The sequence below is a fragment of the Eleutherodactylus coqui genome, unplaced genomic scaffold (genome assembly GCF_035609145.1).
Source record: "Eleutherodactylus coqui strain aEleCoq1 unplaced genomic scaffold, aEleCoq1.hap1 HAP1_SCAFFOLD_202, whole genome shotgun sequence".
Classification (NCBI taxonomy): Eukaryota; Metazoa; Chordata; class Amphibia; order Anura; family Eleutherodactylidae; genus Eleutherodactylus; species Eleutherodactylus coqui.
In genome coordinates this window covers 183,309-204,401 of record NW_027101916.1, presented here as the reverse complement: position 1 = coordinate 204,401, position 21,093 = coordinate 183,309, and the positions used below count along the sequence as shown (strand labels likewise).

General features: G+C 48.8%; 1 long non-coding RNA gene across 1 annotated transcript; it reads right to left on the bottom strand.

Moving 5' to 3' along the window:
• Positions 1–13,499: 13,499 nt before the first annotated feature.
• LOC136593528 (uncharacterized) lies at positions 13,500–19,041 on the bottom strand. The gene is made up of 3 exons (XR_010788245.1): positions 18,942–19,041; positions 15,763–16,056; positions 13,500–13,562 (listed from the first exon to the last, which is right to left on the bottom strand). It is a non-coding gene; the product is annotated as an uncharacterized lncRNA (long non-coding RNA).
• Between the last annotated feature and the right edge of the window lie 2,052 nt (positions 19,042–21,093).

Here is a 21,093-nt window from a genome sequence, read left to right as displayed (position 1 = left end):
GTGGCACAAAGAAAAAAATAAGATGCCCGCAGTGCGATTGGCTGTGTGTGGCAAAAAGAAAAAAAAAATGCCTGCAGTGCGATTGGCTGTGTGTGGAAAAAAAAGGGTGTCTGTGGTGCGATTGGCTGTGTGTGGCAAAAAAAAAAAAACATGCCCGCAGTGCGATTGGCAGTGTGTGGAAAAGAAAGGGTGTCTGTGATGCAATTGACTGTGTGTGGCAAAAAGCAAAAAAAAAGATGCCCGCAGTGCGATTGGCTGTGTGTGGCAAAAAGAAAAAAAAAGATGCCTGCAGTGCGATTGGCTGTGTGTGGCAAGAAGAAAAAAAAACATGCCCACAGTGCGATTGGCTGTGTGTGGCACAAAGAAAAAAAAAAGATGCCCGCAGTGCGATTGGCTGTGTGTGGCAAAAAGAAAAAAAAATGCCCGCAGTGCGATTGGCTGTGTGTGAAAAAAAAAGTGTCTATGGGGCGATTGGCTGTGTGTGGCAAAAAGAAAAAAAAGATGCCCGCAGTGCGATTGGCTGTTAGTGGGAAAAAAAAGGATGACTGTGGTGCGATTGGCTGTGTGTGGCAAAAAGAACAAAAAACCTGCCCGCAGTGCGATTGGCTGTGTGTGGCAAAAAGGAAAAAAAAAGATGCCCGCAGTGCGATTGGCAGTGTGTGGAAAAGAAATGGTGTCTGTGATGCGATTGACTGTGTGTGGCAAAAAGCAAAAAAAAAATAGATGCCCGCAGTGCGATTGGCTGTGTGTGGCAAAAAATAAATATGCCCGCAGTGCGATTGGCTGTGTGTGGCAAAAAGAAAAAACAAAACATGCCCGCAGTGCGATTGGCTGTGTGTGGCAAAAATTAAAAAAAAGATGCCCGCAGTGCGATTGGCTGTGTGTGGAAAAAAAAAGATGTCTGTGGTGCGATTGGCTGTGTGTGGCAAAAAGAAAAAAAACATGCCCGCAGTGCGATTGGCTGTGTGTGGCAAAAAGCAAAAAAAAAAAAAGATGCCCGCAGTGCGATTGGCTGTGTGTGGCAAGAAATAAATATGCCCGCAGTGCGATTGGCTGTGTGTGGCAAAAAGAAAAAAAAAACATGCCCGCAGTGCGATTGGCTGTGTGTGGCAAAAATAAAAAAAAAGATGCCCGCAGTGCGATTGGCTGTGTGTGGAAAAAAAAGGATGTCTGTGGTGCGATTGGCTGTGTGTGGCAAAAAGAAAAAAAACATGCCCGCAGTGCGATTGGCTGTGTGTGGCAAAAAGAAAAAACAAAAAACATGCCCGCAGTGCGATTGGCTGTGTGTGGCAAAAAGCAAAGAAAAAAAGGATGCCCGCAGTGCAATTGGCTGTGTCTGGCAAAAAGAAAAAAAATACATGCCCACAGTGCGATTGGCTGTGTGTGGCAAAAAGAAAAAAGAAAGACGCCCGCAGTGCGATTGGCTGTGTGTGGCAAAGAAAAAAAAACATACCCGCAGTGCGATTGACTGTGTGTGGCAAAAAGCAAAAAAAAAGATGCCCGCAGTGCGATTGGCTGTGTGTGGCAAAAAGAAAAAAAAAGATGCCTGCAGTGCGATTGGCTGTGTGCGGCAAAAAGAAAAAAAAAAAAGATGCCCACAGTGCGATTGGCTGTGTGTGGCAAAGAAAAAAAAACATGCCCGCAGTGCGATTGGCTGTGTGTGGCAAAAAGAAAAAAAAAAGATGCCCGCAGTGCGATTGGCAGTGTGTGGAAAAGAAAGGGTGTCTGTGATGCGATTGACTGTGTGTGGCAAAAAGCAAAAAAAAAGATGCCCGCAGTGCGATTGGCTGTGTGTGGCAAAAAGAAAAAAAAAGATGCCTGCAGTGCGATTGGCTGTGTGCGGCAAAAAGAAAAAAAAAAAGATGCCCACAGTGCGATTGGCTGTGTGTGGCACAAAGAAAAAAAAAAGATGCCAGCAGTGCGATTGGCTGTGTGTGGCAAAAAGAAAAAAAAAATGCCTGCAGTGCGATTGGCTGTGTGTGGAAAAAAAAGGGTGTCTGTGGTGCGATTGGCTGTGTGTGGCAAAAAAAAAAAAACATGCCCGCAGTGCGATTGGCTGTGTGTGGCAAAAAGAAAAAAAAAAGATGCCCGCAGTGCGATTGGCAGTGTGTGGAAAAGAAAGGGTGTCTGTGATGCGATTGACTGTGTGTGGCAAAAAGCAAAAAAAAAGATGCCCACAGGGCGATTGGCTGTGTGTGGCAAAAAGAAAAAAAAAGATGCCTGCAGTGCGATTGGCTGTGTGTGGCAAGAAGAAAAAAAAACATGCCCACAGTGCGATTGGCTGTGTGTGGCACAAAGAAAAAAAAAAAGATGCCCGCAGTGCGATTGGCTGTGTGTGGCAAGAAGGAAAAAAAACATGCCCGCACTGCGATTAGCTGTGTGACAAAAAAAATAGATGCTCGCAGTACGATTGGCTGTGTGTGGCAATAAAAAGAAATGTGCTTGTGGTGTAATTGGCCATATGTGTCGAAAAACAAAAAAAGATGCCCGCACTGCGATTCACTGTGTGTGGCAAAAAGATCATTTGGCTTTTATAACGGTCGCTAAAAGTAACGCTGCATGTTCTACTTTCATGCGTTGCAGCGTGTTTCTGGAGTGTGTTTTTTACTCTTGTAATGCCGCTGGGAGAGAGAAAAAAGTGATGTCATCGGTGTTACTACAGAAAATATGCTGTAAAGACGCTGCTCTCAACGCTGAAAAACGCAGCGTGTTTATAAACGTTTGTGTGGGAGTGGCCTAAAGTTGAAAAACAGCGAATGTTTCTTGGATGTGTTTTGAGACTTTTCCAGCTTTCTGGTTTCTTCACACATTGCAAATTCACTGGATTTTCTGCAGCTACAAGATTCGCACCAAATCCGTGCTAAATGGCGCAGGTTTTGATGTAGATTTGCCACGGATTTCAGCCCTTCATATGAAAGTGTGAACATGCCCAGTATGAATTGACCTGCTGTAGATGTAAAATCCGTGGCACGGGTCAATTTATGCTGCACTTTTTTTGCAGCCTGTGGATGGAATTTTTTGAAATCCTATCCATAACGCTCGTCCTGTAAGATGCTGCAGATGTTCTGCAGCATTTCTGTCCTGTGTGAACACACTCTAAGGGTGGCTTCACACGAGCGTGTGCGTGTGCCGTGCATAGGTGCGCACAAAAGTGCGTACCCATGTATGTGCACAAACACGCATGAATGCAGGTCTGTGCCCATTGCCTTCAATGGGGCTGCAACTGCTGCCGATGGCCCCATTGCAAGCAATGGGCTGCCAGCAACCCCTGCAGTGATTTTCAGGGAAGGGCTTTAAATATCCCCATAGCGCAGAGAGAGTTGGTGGGGCTAGAGAGTGGGTGGAGCTATAGGGCTTCTCTCAGATTTCCCATAGCAAATATATAGAGGGTGGGGCTAGAGCGTGGATCCTCTAGCCCCACCCCCTCCACCCACGCTTTCTGGAAAGCCCTCCGGAAAGCCCCGTAACTCCACCCCCTCTGTATTCCTGCTATATGGAAATACCTGGGGGAGAGAGTCCCCTACTGCTCTGAACTGCTGGGGAATTGCCCACCAGCAGAGCTGGAGGAATACCCCGCTGGTTACAGCAGGACATTTTAAAACATGCTGCCGAGAAGCACATTGTAAATGTCCTGTTGTAAATTCCTGTTAGTCCCCGCAGGGATTAAGGGAACCCTCAGGGAGTCTCCTCATCTCCGCGAGGACTAATAGGAGTTTACAGCAGTCATTTAAAATGTGCGTCTGGACAGCAGGTTTTAAATGTCCTGCATAAGCTCCTGCTCCCATAGGGGTCAATGGAAACTCCTGCACAGAGCACACCAAAAATAGGACAGGTCCTATGTTTGGTGCACATCGCAGAGCTGCATGTGACCTGCAGCATGTCCTATCTTTGTTAGGTGTGCGAACCGTTTTACTCAACTACATTCTTTGATGTGAGCCCTTCTATAGGAACCCATTGGTTATTTTAGAAGCGCTTTTTTTGCCCGCGCAAAAAATAAACACTTGCCTGACTCAGAAAAAGCCTTTAAATGAAATGTAGAACCGGGTCACTAATGAATCACGTCAGCAAGGGGATTGGAATACCTAAGAGATGGTCTCTTGCCAGGAAAAACTGGGACAAGCCGGGAGGCGGCTAATTCTGACTAGGGGGCGCAATTTTTTTCAAATTTTAAGGGGGATTTCCTTTTCAGGTAGACACCTTTTTTTCCCCAGCAAATTTGTAGTGTTCACCTGGTTCATATATTCCCTGTGACACAGAGGGACAACCAACAGCCAATGCATGGCTATTGGCTAATCATTTCATTGACAAATATAGGATCCACCTTTTAGCTCTCTTCACCGGGGTCATCAGCTGTCAAGTCCACAATACATAGGAATAGGAAAGGAACTACTGTATCCACCTATGTATTGTATCTACTATGGTGGACTAATAATTGTGGAAATGAATTGATCTCCCAACCACATGTAAGGTATGGGGCTGATGGATCGAGAACGTAGGATGTTAATGCTGATTTTCTGGTTGCATCGTCTTATTTGGTATTGTGATATAACCTGAAAAAGTTTTTGGCAGATTACTGAAGGCTCGTGGTTGTCATCTGGCAGAGAAGCTACTGAACGAGCCCCCACAGAAGATACTTTGGTGCAGATGGAGAAACAAGTAGGTATGTGAAATTATCCACTTATTGGTATGTAATAAACTATGGTAGGAGCTGGTGCTGTGCGCATGGCTGAACCACCAGGGAGCTCCAGTTACCGATGTGCTACAGAAGACTGGGAGCTCTAGCTATCAATATACCACAAAGGAATGGGAACTATATCACCAGGGCCTTTAAATGTCACCGGGTCGCCAGGGCCTCTGGATATTGCGGGGTCGCCAGGGCCACCAAAGACTGGGTGCTGGCAGTTATGCACTTGAGAATCTTAATGAGGTCATTCAAATCATTTGGGTTTCATTTTCTTGCAGCCTGGAAGAGTCATGAGGAAGAGGAAGGACCCCAACCCCAGCCTGAAGTTCTACGAGGGAAGAGAGCTGTCCAGATGCCATACAGATTCATCTTCCCTGTCAGATTGCAGCTGGAACAAGCGGAGGACATTGAGTGCCAGATTCGGAATCCTTATTTTCCCAGTTTTCAAAATAAAGATTTCAAAATAAAATGGAGTTTTAACATGTGCTGTTCAAGGTTTTTTTTGAAAGGGCAAAAAAAAGGGCCAACATTGAGGACTGTAGATGCAGTGGTCGGCTAAGGGAGGTTGATGCAGTAGATGAAAGACACATGCTTACTTCCCTTCCAAATCGGAAAATACCCAATAGTGCCATCGGCTCAGAACTAGTAGAGACCAGTGGGACCCAGGTACACCCATCTACTGTTCAGAGAAGTCTGGTCAGAAGTGATCTTCATGGATGAATTGTGGCCAAAAAGCCAAAGCTTCCAAGTAGAAACAAGACCGAGCGACTCGACTATACAAAAAACAGAGTGCAGCAGATGAAAAACACATCAGAGCACATTTACAAAAGAGCACATTTCCCACAGTGAAAAAGTACGCAGATGCCTGTAATTTCCTGGGACTGAGTCCCTTAGGACTATTTCAGACGACCTTATATCGGCTCGGTTTTCACGCCGAGCCGATATACGGTGTCCTTGTCTGCAGGGTGGCGAGGATAGAAGAGCCAGGAGCAGAAACTGAGCTCCCACCGCTTCCCCGCCCCTCACCACTATTTGCAATGGGAGGGGCGGGGGCGGAGCTAAGCACCGGGACTTAGCTGCGCCCCTGTCTCGCCCTCTCCTATTGCAAATAGTGGCAAGGGGCGGAGAGGGGGCAGGAGCTCAGTTCCTGCTCCTGGCTCTTCCATCCTCACCCCCCCTGCAGACAAGGACACCGTATACATTATATATACGGTTGTCTAAATAAGCCCTTAGGCAGAGATCCCTTCACATGTGCAATCCTCTGGTAAGTGTTATGCCCAAAAGTTTATAAACTCCTAGAGACCTAAGGATGTAGCAGAGCCAGTAGGGTGTAGCTGTGTTTTCTCCAGTCATGGTAAGATTACGGCAACTCGCAATGAATCTTGTGATCATCAAAAGAAAATCTGACTGCATTCTCATAAGTAATTGTTCAGTTCAGAAAATGGTGACTGCCCTGCACTGGTGCCAGGTTGGCATTACCCCCTCAGTATGTGTTGTACATGGTACCAGTAATGCCTTCTTTTGCCTTGACAGAATTTGCAGTCATGACTGATGTCCGCACGGCTCCAGGATCCAACCTCTCCGCCTGTGCCCCAACCTGCCACTGAGATCCAACCCCCCTCTCAGGACACAGGCACTACCGTCTCCTGGCCTGCACCCATACCCTCACCTCCGCTGTCCTTGGCCCCATCCAGCAATGTCTCTCAGCGTAGCGTCCAGACGTCGCTAGCGCCACAGTTTGAGCGCAAGCGCAAGTACGACGCCACGCACGCTCAAGCGTTAAACGTGCACATTGCAAAATTGATCAGCCTAGAGATGCTGCCGTATAGGCTTGTGGAAACAGAGGCTTTCAAAAGCATGATGGCGGCGGCGGCCCCGCGCTACTCGGTTCCCAGTCGCCACTACTTTTCCCGATGTGCCGTCCCAGGCCTGCATGACCACGTCTCCCGCAACATTGTACGCGCCCTCACCAACGCGGTTACTGCCAAGGTCCACTTATCAACAGACACGTGGACAAGCACAGGCGGGCAGGGCCACTATATCTCCCTGACGGCACATTGGGTGAATTTAGTGGAGGCTGGGACAGAGTCAGAGCCTGGGACAGCTCACGTCCTACCCACCCCCCGAATTGCGTGCCCCAGCTCGGTGGTGGTATCTGCGGGGGTGTATGCTTCCTCCACTAAACCACCCTCCTCCTACGCAACCTCTGTCTCGCAATCAAGATGTGTCAGCAGCAGCACGTCGCCAGCAGTCGGTGTCACGCGGCGTGGCAGCACAGCGGTGGGCAAGCGTCAGCAGGCCGTGCTGAAACTACTCAGCTTAGGAGAGAAGAGGCACACGGCCCACGAACTGCTGCAGGGTCTGACAGAGCAGACCGACCGCTGGCTTGCGCCGCTGAGCCTCCAACCGGGCATGGTCGTGTGTGACAACGGCCGTAAGCTGGTGGCGGCTCTGCAGCTTGGCTGCCTCACACACGTGCCATGCCTGGCCCATGTGTTTAATTTGGTGGTTCAGCGCTTTCTGAAAAGCTACCCCCACTTGTCATACCTGCTCAGAAAGGTGCGCCAGCTCTGCGCACATTTCCGCAAATCACACATGCACGCTGCCACCCTGCGGACCCTGCAACATCGGTTTAATCTGCCAGTGCACCGACTGCTGTGCGACGTGCCCACACAGTGGAACTCTACGCTCCACATGTTGGCCAGACTCTATGAGCAGCGTAGAGCTATAGTGGAATACCAACTCCAACTTGCGCGGCGCAGTGGGAGTCAGCCTCCTCAATTATTTACAGAAGAGTGGGCCTGGTTGGCAGCCATCTGCCAGGTCCTTGGAAAGTTTGAGGAGTCTACCCAGATGGTGAGCGGCGATGCTGCAATCATTAGCGTCACCATTCCTCTGCTATGCATCTTGAGAAGTTCCCTGCAAAGCATAAAGGCAGACGCTTTGCGCTCGGAAACAGAGTCGGGGGAAGACAGTATGTCGCTGGATAGTCAGAGCACCCTCCTGTCTATATCTCAGCGTGTTCAGGAGGAGGAGGAGGAGCATGAGGAGGATGAGGAGGAGGGGGAAGAGACAGCTTAGCCCACTGCTGACGGTACCCATGCTGCTTGCCTGTCATCCTTTCAGCGTGTATGGCCTGAGGAGGAGGAGGAGGAGGATCCTGAAAGTGATCTTCCTAGTGAAGACAGCCATGTGTTGCGTACAGGTACCCTGGCACACATGGCTGACTTCATGTTAGGATGCCTTTCTCATGACCCTCGCGTTACACGCATTCTGGCCACTACGGATTACTGGGTGTACACACTGCTCGATCCACGGTATAAGGAGAGCCTTTGCACTCTCATTCCCGAAGAGGAAAGGGGTTCGAGAATGATGCTATACCACAGGGCGCTGGTGGACAAACTGATGGTAAACTTCCCATCCGACAGCGCTAGTGGCAGAAGGCGCAGTTCCGAGGGCCAGGTAGCAGGGGAGGCGCAGAGATCAGGCAGCATGTACAGCGCAGGCAGGGGAACATTCTCCAAGGCCTTTGCCAGCTTTATGGCTCCCCAGCAAGACTGTGTCACCGGTCCCCAGTCAAGGCTGAGTTGGCGGGAGCACTGTAAAAGGATGGTGAGGGAGTACGTAGCCGATTGCAGCACCGTCCTCGGTGACGCCTCTGCCCCCTACAACTACTGAGTGTCGAAGCTGGACACGTGGCCTAAACTCGCGCTGTATGCCCTGGAGGTGCTTGCTTGTCCTGCGGCTAGCGTCTTGTCAGAGAGTGTGTTTAGTGTGGCTGGGGGAATCATCACGGATAAGCGTACCCACCTGTCAACCGACAGTGCCGACAGGCTTACACTCATCAAGATGAACAAAGCCTGGATTTCCCCAGACTTCTCTTCTCCACCAGCGGACAGCAGCGATACCTAAGCAATACGTTGGCTGCACCCGCGGATGGAAGCATCGTTCTCTCTCACCATCCAAAACAGGGACATTTCTGCTTCATCAATCTGTGTATAATATTCATCCTCCTCCTGAAACCTGACGTAATCACGCCGAACGGGCAATTTTTCTTAGGCCCACAAGGCTCAGTCATATAATTTTTGTAAGCAATTTTTATACGTTTCAATGCTCATTAAAGCGTTGAAACTTGCACCTGAACCAATTTTTATTTTAACTGGGCTGCCTCCAGGCCTAGTTACAAATTAAGCCACATTAACCAAAGCTATTAATGGGTTTCACCTTCCCTCTTGGTTGGGCATGGGCAATTTTTCTGACGTACATTAGTACTGTTGGTACACCAATTTTTTGGGTCCCTCGCCTACAGTATAATCCAATTAATTTTTTGCCCACCTGCATTAAAGCTGACGTTACATCAGCTCTGCTGGGCACTGCAATGGGATATTGCACACGGAGTTGTAACTGCATGTGTCCACTTCTAAAGAACCCTAGTCTGACTGGGGCATGCAGTGTGGGCCGAAACCCACCTGCATTAAAGGGGTTGTCCCGCGAAAGCAAGTGGGTCTATACACTTCTGTATGGCCATATTAATGCACTTTGTAATGTACATTGTGCATTAATTATGAGCCATACACAAGTTATAAGAAATTTTTCACTTACCTGCTCCGTTGCTAGCGTCCTCGTTTCCATGGAGCCGCCTAATTTTCGGCGTCTAATGGCCAAATTAGACGCGCTTGCGCAGTCCGGGTCTTCTTCTTTTATCAATGGGGCTCCATGTAGCTCCGTGTAGCTCCGCCCCGTCACGTGCCGATTCCAGCCAATCAGGAGGCTGGAATCGGCAATGGACCGCACAGAAGCCCTGCGGTCCACCGAGGGAGAAGATCCCGGCGGCCATCTTCAGCAGGTAAGTAAGAAGTCACCGGAGCGCGGGGATTCAGGTAAGCGCTGTCCGGTGTTCTTTTTTAACCCCTGCATCGGGGTTGTCTCGCGCCGAACAGGGGGGGGGGGGGGTTGAAAAAAAAACAACCCGTTTCGGCGTGGGACAACCCCTTTAAACATGACATTACCTCAGCTGTGATGGGCAATGCAATGGGATATATTTATGTACCGCCGTTGGCTTCCTGGCACCCACCCATGCTGTCGGCAGACGGCACACAGCAGAGCGGAGTAGACACTGGAGGAAGTAAGACGTGAGGGTCACTGCAGGAGCACGGCTCGCATCCCACTGTGAGAATTCCCGCAGCGGAATCCGACCCAGCACTCTGCATGAGGCCTGATCATCGCTCAGTGAATGGAGGTGTAGGCAGCTGGGGATCTTTCCGGCCCACGCGCCTCCATTCACAGTAAATATGCAGTAATTCATAAATGTCGGTGCATGCACGTACACTGAACGATAAGCGCCAAAATACTCACCAATGTACTACAACACCCAGACAGATGGAAATATCTAACAAGTTAGTACACACAAGGGATTGTATTTTGGCCAGAATACGTAAGCCCACAAAACCACGTTGTCTATATGGTGACAGGCAGGAACACACACTGAACTGGAAAATTCACACCTAATGTGTAAACACCTACATACAGACTTTGAACATGTCACTGTTCACACAAACAAAGAGACAAGGGAATCCTACCCAGAACCTCATGTGTGCAATAACACCAAAGCAGAACATGCATGATGCCAAGCTCCACAGTTCTGAGAGGGAATGATATAAATGACAAATGACTAGAACCCTCTAGTAAGAGGGGCTGGTATATATGTGCAACAGACCGATGGAGGTTGGCTAGCTGGAGCAATATACACCCAGCCAGCTCAATCATCCCACACTTCTGGAAACGTGCTGCTGGAAACCCGTAGCACTACAGGTCCCAGTAGCACAACATGACAGACGCATGCCGGTGTCAATATAGGTAATTCCTGCACTCCAGTATAGTAGTGCATTAGAAAGCCTATGAGGTTAGTAGAGGCTGAGCCTCCTCGGCCACAGACCTGGAGGCTACATCCAAGCTTCTGGGTTCCATAGCAACCCACTGAGACCTCGTAATCACATTACGGGGGTCCAATGGGTGACAGAGGGAGCCCCCTTCCTTTTTCTGCTTCTTATATTCCGCGGTTACACTGCAACGTGCAAAGAGTTAAATAGCGTGTAACAAAAGGTATCTTCAGTCCCCACTGTTAGAACAAGTGCTCAGCCATTATCTGACAGCTGAGCACCCGCTCCCTCTGGCAGAAGAGACCTGCGACGGACTTCTAATGCAGCGCCATATTTCTACGGCGCTGAAGAGAAAAAAAACAGCTTTAAATGGCCGTATCTGGAAGCGGGAATGCTGCATAATTTGCCACATTCCACAGCATTTCCGCCAAGTATAAACATAACCTAAGTCAGCTTAAGGTATTCTGCAAAGTGGCATCAATAGTAATAGTGCTTGCCCTATATCAGCCCCAGTAGTAATATTGTCCCCCACAATGGCCTCAGTAGTAATATTGTCCCCCACAATGGCCTCAGTAGTAATATTGTCCCCTATATCAGCCCCAGGAGTAATAGTGACCTCCACAGTGGCTTCAGTAGCAATAATGTCACCTTTATTGGCCCCAGCAGTAACAGTAGCCTCCACAGTGGCCTCATTAGTAATACTGTCCTCTGTATCGACATCAGTAGTAATAGTGACCCCCACAGAGGCCTGAGTAGTAATACTGTCCCCTGTGTTGGCCTCAGTGGTAATAGTGACCCTCATAGTGGCGTCAGCAGTAAAAGTGTCCACTACATCAGCCTCAGTAGTAATAGTGTCCCTTATATCAGCCCCAGTAATAATAGTGACACCCACAGTGGCTTCAGTAGCAATAATGTTATATATATATATATATATATATATATATATATATATATATATATATTGGCCGCAGCAGTAATACTGTCCTCTATATTGACATCAGTAGTAATAGTGACCCCCACAGAGGCCTGAGTAGTAATACTGTCCCCTCTACTGTCGCGCTTAGTAATAACAGTGACCCTCAGTAGTAATACTGTCCCCTGTATTGGTCTCAGTGATAATAGTGACTCCCCACAGTGGCCTCAGTAATAACAGTGACCCGCACAAAGGCCTCAATAGTAATACTATTACTGCTGAGGCTGATACAGGGGACACAATGATTAATGAGAATGTTTAGAATTGTAAGAATCATAAGATTTTTTGGTGACCTTTAAAAAAGAAAAGAATTGGTCACTAATTGTATTTAAAAAAAAAAAATCCCTAAAATCCTATATTTTCATACTGATCATCAACCCAACTTTTCCTGTTCTGTACGGAAAACTTTTCAGCAGTCACTATTATCACAGGCAGGATTGCAATGAAAGGTAACACCTACAATACATGTAGATAAAACAGGGTGTACCATTTAAAATAGGTAATGGTCACAGCTCACCTCTTCCCCCTCCCTGCGAAATTACCATTGAACATGTCAAAGCACATGTCTAGAACAGTCTCCCATAGAAGCAATGAGTCCCTTCCTGTCCGTTGTGTAAATGATCCATGAGGCTGCTGTAAAGCGTATCTCTAAATGCTGTTGAATGCAGAATGGGCGGCCCCATAGTCATGCACTGATAATAGAATTGAAGAAAAATCTACAAATCGGAAAATAAAAACAGATTACAAAAATAAAATGTGCTATTATCGGGTTTTAATTAGTAAAACCCTTTAAGGAACAGGCTGTTATGCACCTTAGGGACTGGACACTTTTTAAAGAATTTACCCATGTGCTGGTTTTACTGCCCTATTGTTTTTCCTTCAGCTACCAACATAATTTTTCCCCTGACATATGGGGCTATTTTTATATCTTTTTTCAATGACTTTTTTTTTCTATTTTTTTTCAAAAGATTTTTTGAAATTTATACCTGTTTTTTTCTTAGTTTATTTACGCTAAAATAAAGTACAGGAATGGGTTCCTCATTTTGCTTTGGATGTTTAGATATATATTTTTTGTATAGCTTCGGATTACAGGATGCATACGATGACGGTTTGGGTTGGTGTCGGCTTTGGGTCATTTTCTTTTTTACGTGTATAATTTTATTGTATTGTTTTGTCTTTTTTTACCAATTTTTAAAATAATTTTTGTTTACTATCTATGATAGCCATGACGTCGTTTTTACGACCGGCGGATATATGCTACCATCTGAGCTGTCTTCCACTTTCCCTCCCCCTCCCCGACTCACTGCCTCTCCTCTCCTCCGGCTGTTTGCAATGGCTGTGGAGAACACGTGGGGAGGGGGCAGCAGCTTAGCTCCACCTCCGTCTCACCCCTCCCATTGCAAACAGTCAGAAGGGAGTAGAGATGTAGAGAGCTGTTGAGAGGGAGGAAAAGAAGAAGAAAGCTCAAATGGTAGTGTATATCGCCGGCCGTGAAAACGGCGGCCGATATACGCTCCTGTGAATTTTTTTTGCTCGTACCAATGGTAAAGATTAAAAATATTGCAGCAGGTTCTATTTTGAGTGATTTTGTTCAAGAATGCCCACTATTTTCTGTGGGTGCATGAAAAAAAGGCCTCTGGCTTCCATGACACCTGGACGGCTCCAGCTACGATTGTCAGAGCAGAGGCGTATTCTAAAGTGATAATGCACTAAAGGTCAGTTTATTTGACGGTCACTTACCTTGCAACCTTTGCATCACATTTGCGATGTCCCTGGTGCTTCTGTTCGCGAGCCGTGAGGTGGCCATGTTGACTCTTCAGGGTATCCTTAGCTATAGGAATGTTGACTCCAAGTTTAGCTCTTAAGATGTCACACAATATCTTGCACGGCTCTCCTGAAGCATGCTCTACCTCCTATTCCCACTAGGCGGCTGATGCTTGAGTCACTGGCACCAAAACACCAGCAGACCACTCACGACTGCGCTGCCGCTTTCAATCTCTTCTCATGGGTCCTGTCCTTAAGCTGCCTGAAAAGACACAGAGGTAGGATTTAGAAGAGACTTGCATGCTTTCTTGCAATGCTAAAACCTGTAATCTCATTAGCAATTCCGACAAAGATTGGCAGGCCAGGATATGCAGTATTATTTGTGCCAAGCAGACAATTACTGTTGAAAGCGCATTTCCTGCAGCCGCGGTGTATAGAGTGAAATATCCGTAAATATAGTCATCCGTGTGAGCGATGCGCCAGTACTTTATATATCGAAGACGTAACTGCTACCTAGTACTATCCAAGATGCTTCTAATATACTCTAACCCCGGACTTGTACAAAAGGCAACAAAACCATCAGCAAGAACACTATAAACGTTCTAAACAGGTAAATGCTGTATAATGGGTTTAATCATTTCAAGCCTAATGCCCTCTAAGATGATTAAATACTGCAAATATATATACACCGAGGGTGTGAGAGCAGTGATCCCCGTAGAGGGACTGTCCATATAGCTGCTGTATGATCCGCGCCGGGAAAAGTCATTCTACACGCCAATATCCCGGTCTTCTGCTGTGTTAGGGCATGTAAGGGGTGTAAAAGACATTAAAGACCTCTGTGCAGGAAGATATGGGTAACTTCTAAGATATGATTAAAGGGAATGTCCTAGGGATAAAGAATAAGCATCTGATTGGCAAGGGTCTGACTGCATGGATCCCAACGATCAAGAAATTAGGAACTTTCACATGTCCATGAATGTTCGGACCGGTGGTCATGCGTGTGCACTACCTCTCCATTCATGACAGCCAAAGATACTAGAGCGATTGGCTTGTCGATGTGACTACCACAGCCATGTGACCACTACAACCAATCACTGGCCTCGGCAGTCATGCTAGCATGTATGGCACATGTCTACTGAGGCCTCGGATTGGCTGAGGTTGTTAACCAGAAGTATAGTGCATCACTGCACCAGGAGAATAAAGAATGGCTGGGACCCCAGGAGCATCGGCACCAGAGCGCTTGGTGATTTAACGGAAGTGTAATGATTGCTATTTTTATAACATTTTACTGTTAGCTTTATTTCTTAAACTCTTGGACAATCCCTTTAAGAGACTGCAAAAGTGAAATTGACCAAACATAAACCCCTGACTATAATCCCTGTGGATGCCATAGAAGGTGGCTCCCGGCTCCGGATCCTTCTGTATGTGTGTCGCTCTATAAGACCAATTTCTGCATTGGCAGCACAACCCATAAATACATGACATTACCGGGCATCAGAGCAGCCGGATCAGGGCTGATCACTATTGATTTCTATTAAAAAAAAAGGGATGGTCTACCGAAGACAGATGTTTTAAAATTGAACACCTTCACCATAAAGGGCGTATATATACGCCCTCCTGGGGAAGGTTTGTGTGGAGCGGGACTGGGAGCCAATTTTACTCCAGAGATGGTGAATACCGACTATTTTTGACAGCTGATAATTCACCACAACTGCCATGATCAGCGTGAGCGCTAACACCGATGGTTAACCCTATAAATATCCAATCGGAGATTGAGAGTCCCGAACGGCGCCCTCGTGATGAGATTGCGAGGTGCTGTTCGCTTGTCATGGCAGCCCAAGGCCTTTTGAAGCCCTCAGGGTTCCCTGTGGCCCGTCATAATAGAATGCTGATAAAAATACCATATACAGCAATAAGTATTCCATCAAATGTTAAAGTCGATTAAACAACCTCAAGTTCAAGTACCCTAAGGGGACAAAAAAAAATTTATTGTAAAAAACATACTAAAAGTTAAAAAAAAAACAACTTTTCTTGTATTTATAATTAAAAAATACAAGCAAAAAAACCCCCCAAATATATTTGGTACCGCCACTAATGTAAAAGTCTGACCTAAAAAATAATGCATTATCTATCCTGCAGGGTGGACGCGGTCAGAAAAAAGAAATTACACAATGCCACAATTGCGCCTTTTTGGTCACTCTATGTCCAAGAAAAATCACTCTGCATTTCATCTAACATTTTATTTTCTTGTGTGAATGCACTGGGGAATAAACCTTTTAACAGATTTGCTTTCTCCCCATCACCCTCTACCATTCTTACAGGGCCTACACATTCCATTTTAATCTGTTTATATACTGTTTATAGGAGAAGGGGCTAATAGATCCATTTTGGTGCACAGATGAATTATTGATTTACTTGTACTTGTAACACATAATCGTGTTATTACTAGTTGGGAATATTACCAGACTTGGCAGTCCTGGAGGTCACTGTTTGACCTCAACCCATTAGTCCAGCCGTGAATCAACTCATCCACTCGCTGACGATTTGTGTCAGTGGTCGCAGCTGATGGTCTCCCACTGTGTGGTTTGTCTTCAGTGCTGGTTTCACCTTCTGTAAACCTCTTCATCCACCTGTGAACATTCCTCTTGTCAATGGTGTCATTCTGCAGCCTTTTGTGGATGTCGGACAGCCGTCATCCCTCCTTCATCAAGAACTCTATGACAGCACGTTGTTTCTGTTTGGAATCCATTACTGACCTGCAAGGAAGATCAAGATTCTGAAGCCCCCGTATAGAGGAAGAGTCCCTCCAACTACATGTGCAAGTTGAACAATCTACATCAATTAATAAAGAATTTATGACCACTTCTGCACTTTCGGTACAGCCCGCAGATATATATACGTTTTTTTTTCTTTACTAATTTTAATAATAAAATGTCTTCTTTAATAATATAGTATTTTCTGTTGCCGTCTTCTCACCGCCATAACCTTTTTATCTCTTAAAAAGCCGAGTCACAAGTATAGATCCGTGACGGGAGGTGAAACTTTTTAAAAATCTTTTACGTGATCGCCGTTATCCATTGGATAGCAGCGATCATGTGACCAAGGACCACGGCCCCCTGTGGCATCTCCAGACTCTCGGCAACGTTTGGTAGCCAAGAGCGGGGGGATTTTATATTATCCCGGCTTTTGTGCATGCGTCCGCTATTTTGGCGACGGGCGCGTCCGCAACAGCCAGGGTAAAATCCACATATAAATCCGAGGGCCGAACGTAATCTCATCTCCCCTTACGGACATAATCCATGAGGGGAGAGGTTTTCTTTTACACCTTTTTTAAACTTTTACATGGTCGCTGTTATCCATTGGATAACAGCAATGAAGTGACCGGGAACCACATACAGCAGCTTCCGGTGACAGCTCTGTGCTTTTGACTACTCATACTATGATCATGGGTTATTCGGGCGATACTGGCGATCGTGTAACTGTGGGAAGGGGGCTTCCTGCGGCCCCCCATGACAGCTCCAGGTTGTCGGTTACCTCCGGGAGCTGGCAGCCAGGAACTGCGATGTCCAGAGCCTGCAGGGCTTTAATCCCCAGAGGCAGCATGTTTTTACGTCCCCGGGAATTACAGCTCACTTAGGCAGGACGTAAAAACACTATGGAGTGGTCAGATTAGCATTAATTGTGAAAACATGTCTCTAAAAATTACCAAAGAAGTATTTTAGTCAACTTAACTTCCTGGCAGAGGATAGGATAGGAATTCTTCACTTTCACCCCAAAACATTCATAGCCACAGTGTTGTAAAAGTGCTTGGGCTTCGCTATCGCGTTTCAAGTCATACAGGTGTCACACGGGTGTATTATTATTGTGCATGCGCACTTCTCCTATATGCAGCTCGTGATGTCGTTAGCCCATTGACTTGTATTGGATCGCTCACATCTGCGGGTTTTCACACGTGTATTACTGGTGCAGAGAATAAATCCACAGCATGTTCTATCTGGACGTGTATTACGTGTGCGTGGGGATTGGCGGGCGCAGCGAGTATGAATGTCACTGTGTGAGCCCGGCCATATACTCAGCATACATAAAGGGGTCGTATGACATTAAAACACGGACAGCGCAACGGCTTTCTTAGGCTGGGTTCGCACAGGGCGGATTTCTCAGAAATGTTGTCCACACGGGACAGCGAATCCATCGCGGCAAAGCCGGCAAAAGCCGGTGCTGCGGCGCGGATTCGCCGGCCAGGCCGCTTCAAAACCTGCGGCACAGTGCCACGGGTTTTGAAGCAGCGCTTTTCCCGGAGGAAATCTCACGTTTTTTCGCTGCAGCCAAACCGCGAGTTTTTCGCCGGGAATCCGACATGTGAGAACCCAGCCTTACATTACAGGACCCTGAGGGGCGGAATACGGCAGGATTACTTCATGTCCCTAAACTGTTGATCTAATTCCATGCTAGTCATCATACCCGCTCAGCTCCATGCCAGCCCTCACACCCCCCTCACCTCCATGCCAGCCCTCATATCGCCCTCACGTCCATGCCAGCCCTCATAGCCCCCTCACCTCCATGCCAGCCTTCATACCCCCTCTCATCTCCATGCCAGTCCTCACACACACCTGAACTCCATGCCAGCCCTCCTACCCCCTCACCTCCATGCCAGCCCTCCTACCCCCTCACCTCCATGCCAGCCCTCCTACCCCCTCACCTCCATGCCAGCCCTCATACTCCTCTCACCTCCATGCGAGCCCTCATACCCCCCTCACCTCCATGCCAGCCCTCATACACCCTCACCCCCATGCCAGCCCTCATACCCCCCTCACTTCCATGCCAGCCCTCCTACCCCCTCACCTCCATGCCATCCCTCACACCCCCCTCACCTCCATGCCAGCCCTCATATCCCCCTCACCTCCACGGCAGCCCTCATACCCCCCTCACCTCCATGCCAGCCCTCATATCCCCCTCACGTCCATGCCAGCCCTCATAGCCCCCTCACCTCCATGCCAACCTTCATACCCCTCTCATCTCCATGCCAGTCCTCACACACACCTGAACTCCACGCCAGCCCTCCTACCCCCTCACCTCCATGCCAGCCCTCATACTCCTCTCACCTCCATGCGAGCCCTCATACCCCCCTCACCTCCATGCCAGCCCTCATACACCCTCACCTCCATGCCATCCCTCACACCCCCCTCACCTCCATGCCAGCCCTCATACCCCTCTCACCTCCATTCCAGCCCTCATACTCCCCTCACCTCAATGCCAGCCCTCATATTCCCCTCCCCTCTCTGACAGCCCTCACACCCCCTCGTGCAGGGCTTCCCTCCGCAGCCTCCTCTCCTCAGGCAGCCTTGTGTTGTGGCTGACAGTCCTGCTCCTTGGTAACCAAGTACAACAACTAGTCCGGGCTGCATGCTGACTAGACCAACTTGTTACCCCCGTGCCGTACAGCTGACATGTCCTCCCGACCCCCATGCACACATACAGTATATACACACAGCAGTCTGTCTGTCTGTCGGGATATACACGATATCACTGGCGTACATATAGGGGGTGCTGGGGGTGCGGTTGCGACCCGGCCCCTGAGCCCCAGGGGGCCCACGGGGCTTACTTTGCAGTCAGTCAGGCGACACTGACTGACTGCACTTACTTTCACTATGGTCTCTGCGCAGGCAGGAAGCCTCTCCGGGCACATCGGCGCTCCTCCCAGGACCTCCGCTCAGACCCCTCCCCCATCTGGTTCTCCAGCACAGAGATCATCAGAGGGGAGGAGTCTGAGCGGAGTTCCTGGGAGGAAACGCCGATGTGCAAGAGGGGCTGCCTGCGCAGAGACCATAGTGAAAGTAAGTGCAGTCAGTGAGAGGGAACGTCCTCGGTATGATTAAGAGGGGGGAGGGGGGTGAGTGAGGGGTGTTCTGTGTGTGATGGTGAGTGGGGGAAACGAGGGGTGTTCTGTGTGATGGGGAGTGGGGGTGAGTGAGGGGGGTTCTGTGTGATGGGGAGTGGGGGTGAGTGAGGGGGGTTCTGTGTGATGGGGAGTGGGGGTGAGTGAGGGGGGTTCTGTGTGTGATGGTGAGTGGGGGAAACGAGGGGTGTTCTGTGTGATGGGGAGTGGGGGTGAGTGAGGGGTGTTCTGTGTGATGGGGAGTGGGGGTGAGTGAGGGGGGTTCTGTGTGATGGGGAGTGGGGGTGAGTGAGGGGGGTTCTGTGTGATGGGGAGTGGGGGTGAGTGAGGGGGGTTCTGTGTGATGGGGAGTGGGGGTGAGTGAGGGGGGTTCTGTGTGTGATGGGGAGTGGGGGAAACGAGGGGTGTTCTGTGTGATGGGGAGTGGGGGTGAGTGAGGGGGGTTCTGTGTGATGGGGAGTGGGGGTGAGTGAGGGGGGTTCTGTGTGATGGGGAGTGGGGGTGAGTGAGGGGGGTTCTGTGTGATGGGGAGTGGGGGTGAGTGAGGGGGGTTCTGTGTGATGGGGAGTGGGGGTGAGTGAGGGGGGTTCTGTGTGATGGGGAGTGGGGGTGAGTGAGGGGGGTTCTGTGTGATGGGGAGTGGGGGTGAGTGAGGGGGGTTCTGTGTGATGGGGAGTGGGGGTGAGTGAGGGGGGTTCTGTGTGATGGGGAGTGGGGGTGAGTGAGGGGGGTTCTGTGTGATGGGGAGTGGGGGTGAGTGAGGGGGGTTCTGTGTGATGGGGAGTGGGGGTGAGTGAGGGGGGTTCTGTGTGATGGGGAGTGGGGGTGAGTGAGGGGGGTTCTGTGTGATGGGGAGTGGGGGTGAGTGAGGGGGGTTCTGTGTGATGGGGAGTGGGGGTGAGTGAGGGGGGTTCTGTGTGATGGGGAGTGGGGGTGAGTGAGGGGGGTTCTGTGTGATGGGGAGTGGGGGTGAGTGAGGGGGGTTCTGTGTGATGGGGAGTGGGGGTGAGTGAGGGGGGTTCTGTGTGATGGGGAGTGGGGGTGAGTGAGGGGGGTTCTGTGTGATGGGGAGTGGGGGTGAGTGAGGGGGGTTCTGTGTGATGGGGAGTGGGGGTGAGTGAGGGGGGTTCTGCGAGCCGGCACCTGACTTCACTATTAGAGGTATGCTAGAACCGAGCCGCTGTATTGGTGACTGAGGGCTCAATGCCACAGCTGTAAGCCTACAACACTGTGGGAGACCACCGGCATCTCACACATTTCCCAACCATGCACGCTGCCGGCAGGGACCACATATGGCCTTGTGTAGCACTGCACATGCACAGGGGGATTCTTTTTTTAATTCCCCACTCTGTTTAGAGTGACAATGCGTATGAAAACAATGTAATGTGTATGGGCAGTGTATCATACAAGTGTACAGGGCTCACGTTACGTGGTACGCAGAGAAAGAGAGCATGCTGGGATTACCACGTGTGCATAATACGTGGTGAAAACCTGGTCGTGGACATGAGCCCTAACATGTGATAAAAGTTAGCTCATGCTGTCTCCAATGTATGTGTGCCTGTATTATGTATGTGTATATAGAATTATTTTTTTCTTTCCTGAGGAAGCAAAGCGTGCCTTGAGGCTTGTGTTCTGGATGTTTTAAAAATCTAAAACCCCTGATTACTAATGATCCATTGATGGGTCATTAAAAAAAACAGTAATGTAGCTAAAAGTGATATACAAGGAGTAGCTGTGAAAAGGAGTGGTGGGTGGACGGGTCTGGAAGGGGGCCCCAAGCTAAACTTTTGCACCCGGGCCCATGAGCCTCTAGCTACGCCCCTGCACGATATATCACAGCTCATCCTCCCGTCTCCCCCGACTCACCGTGTTTCCCGCCAGTGATGACTGCCGCATC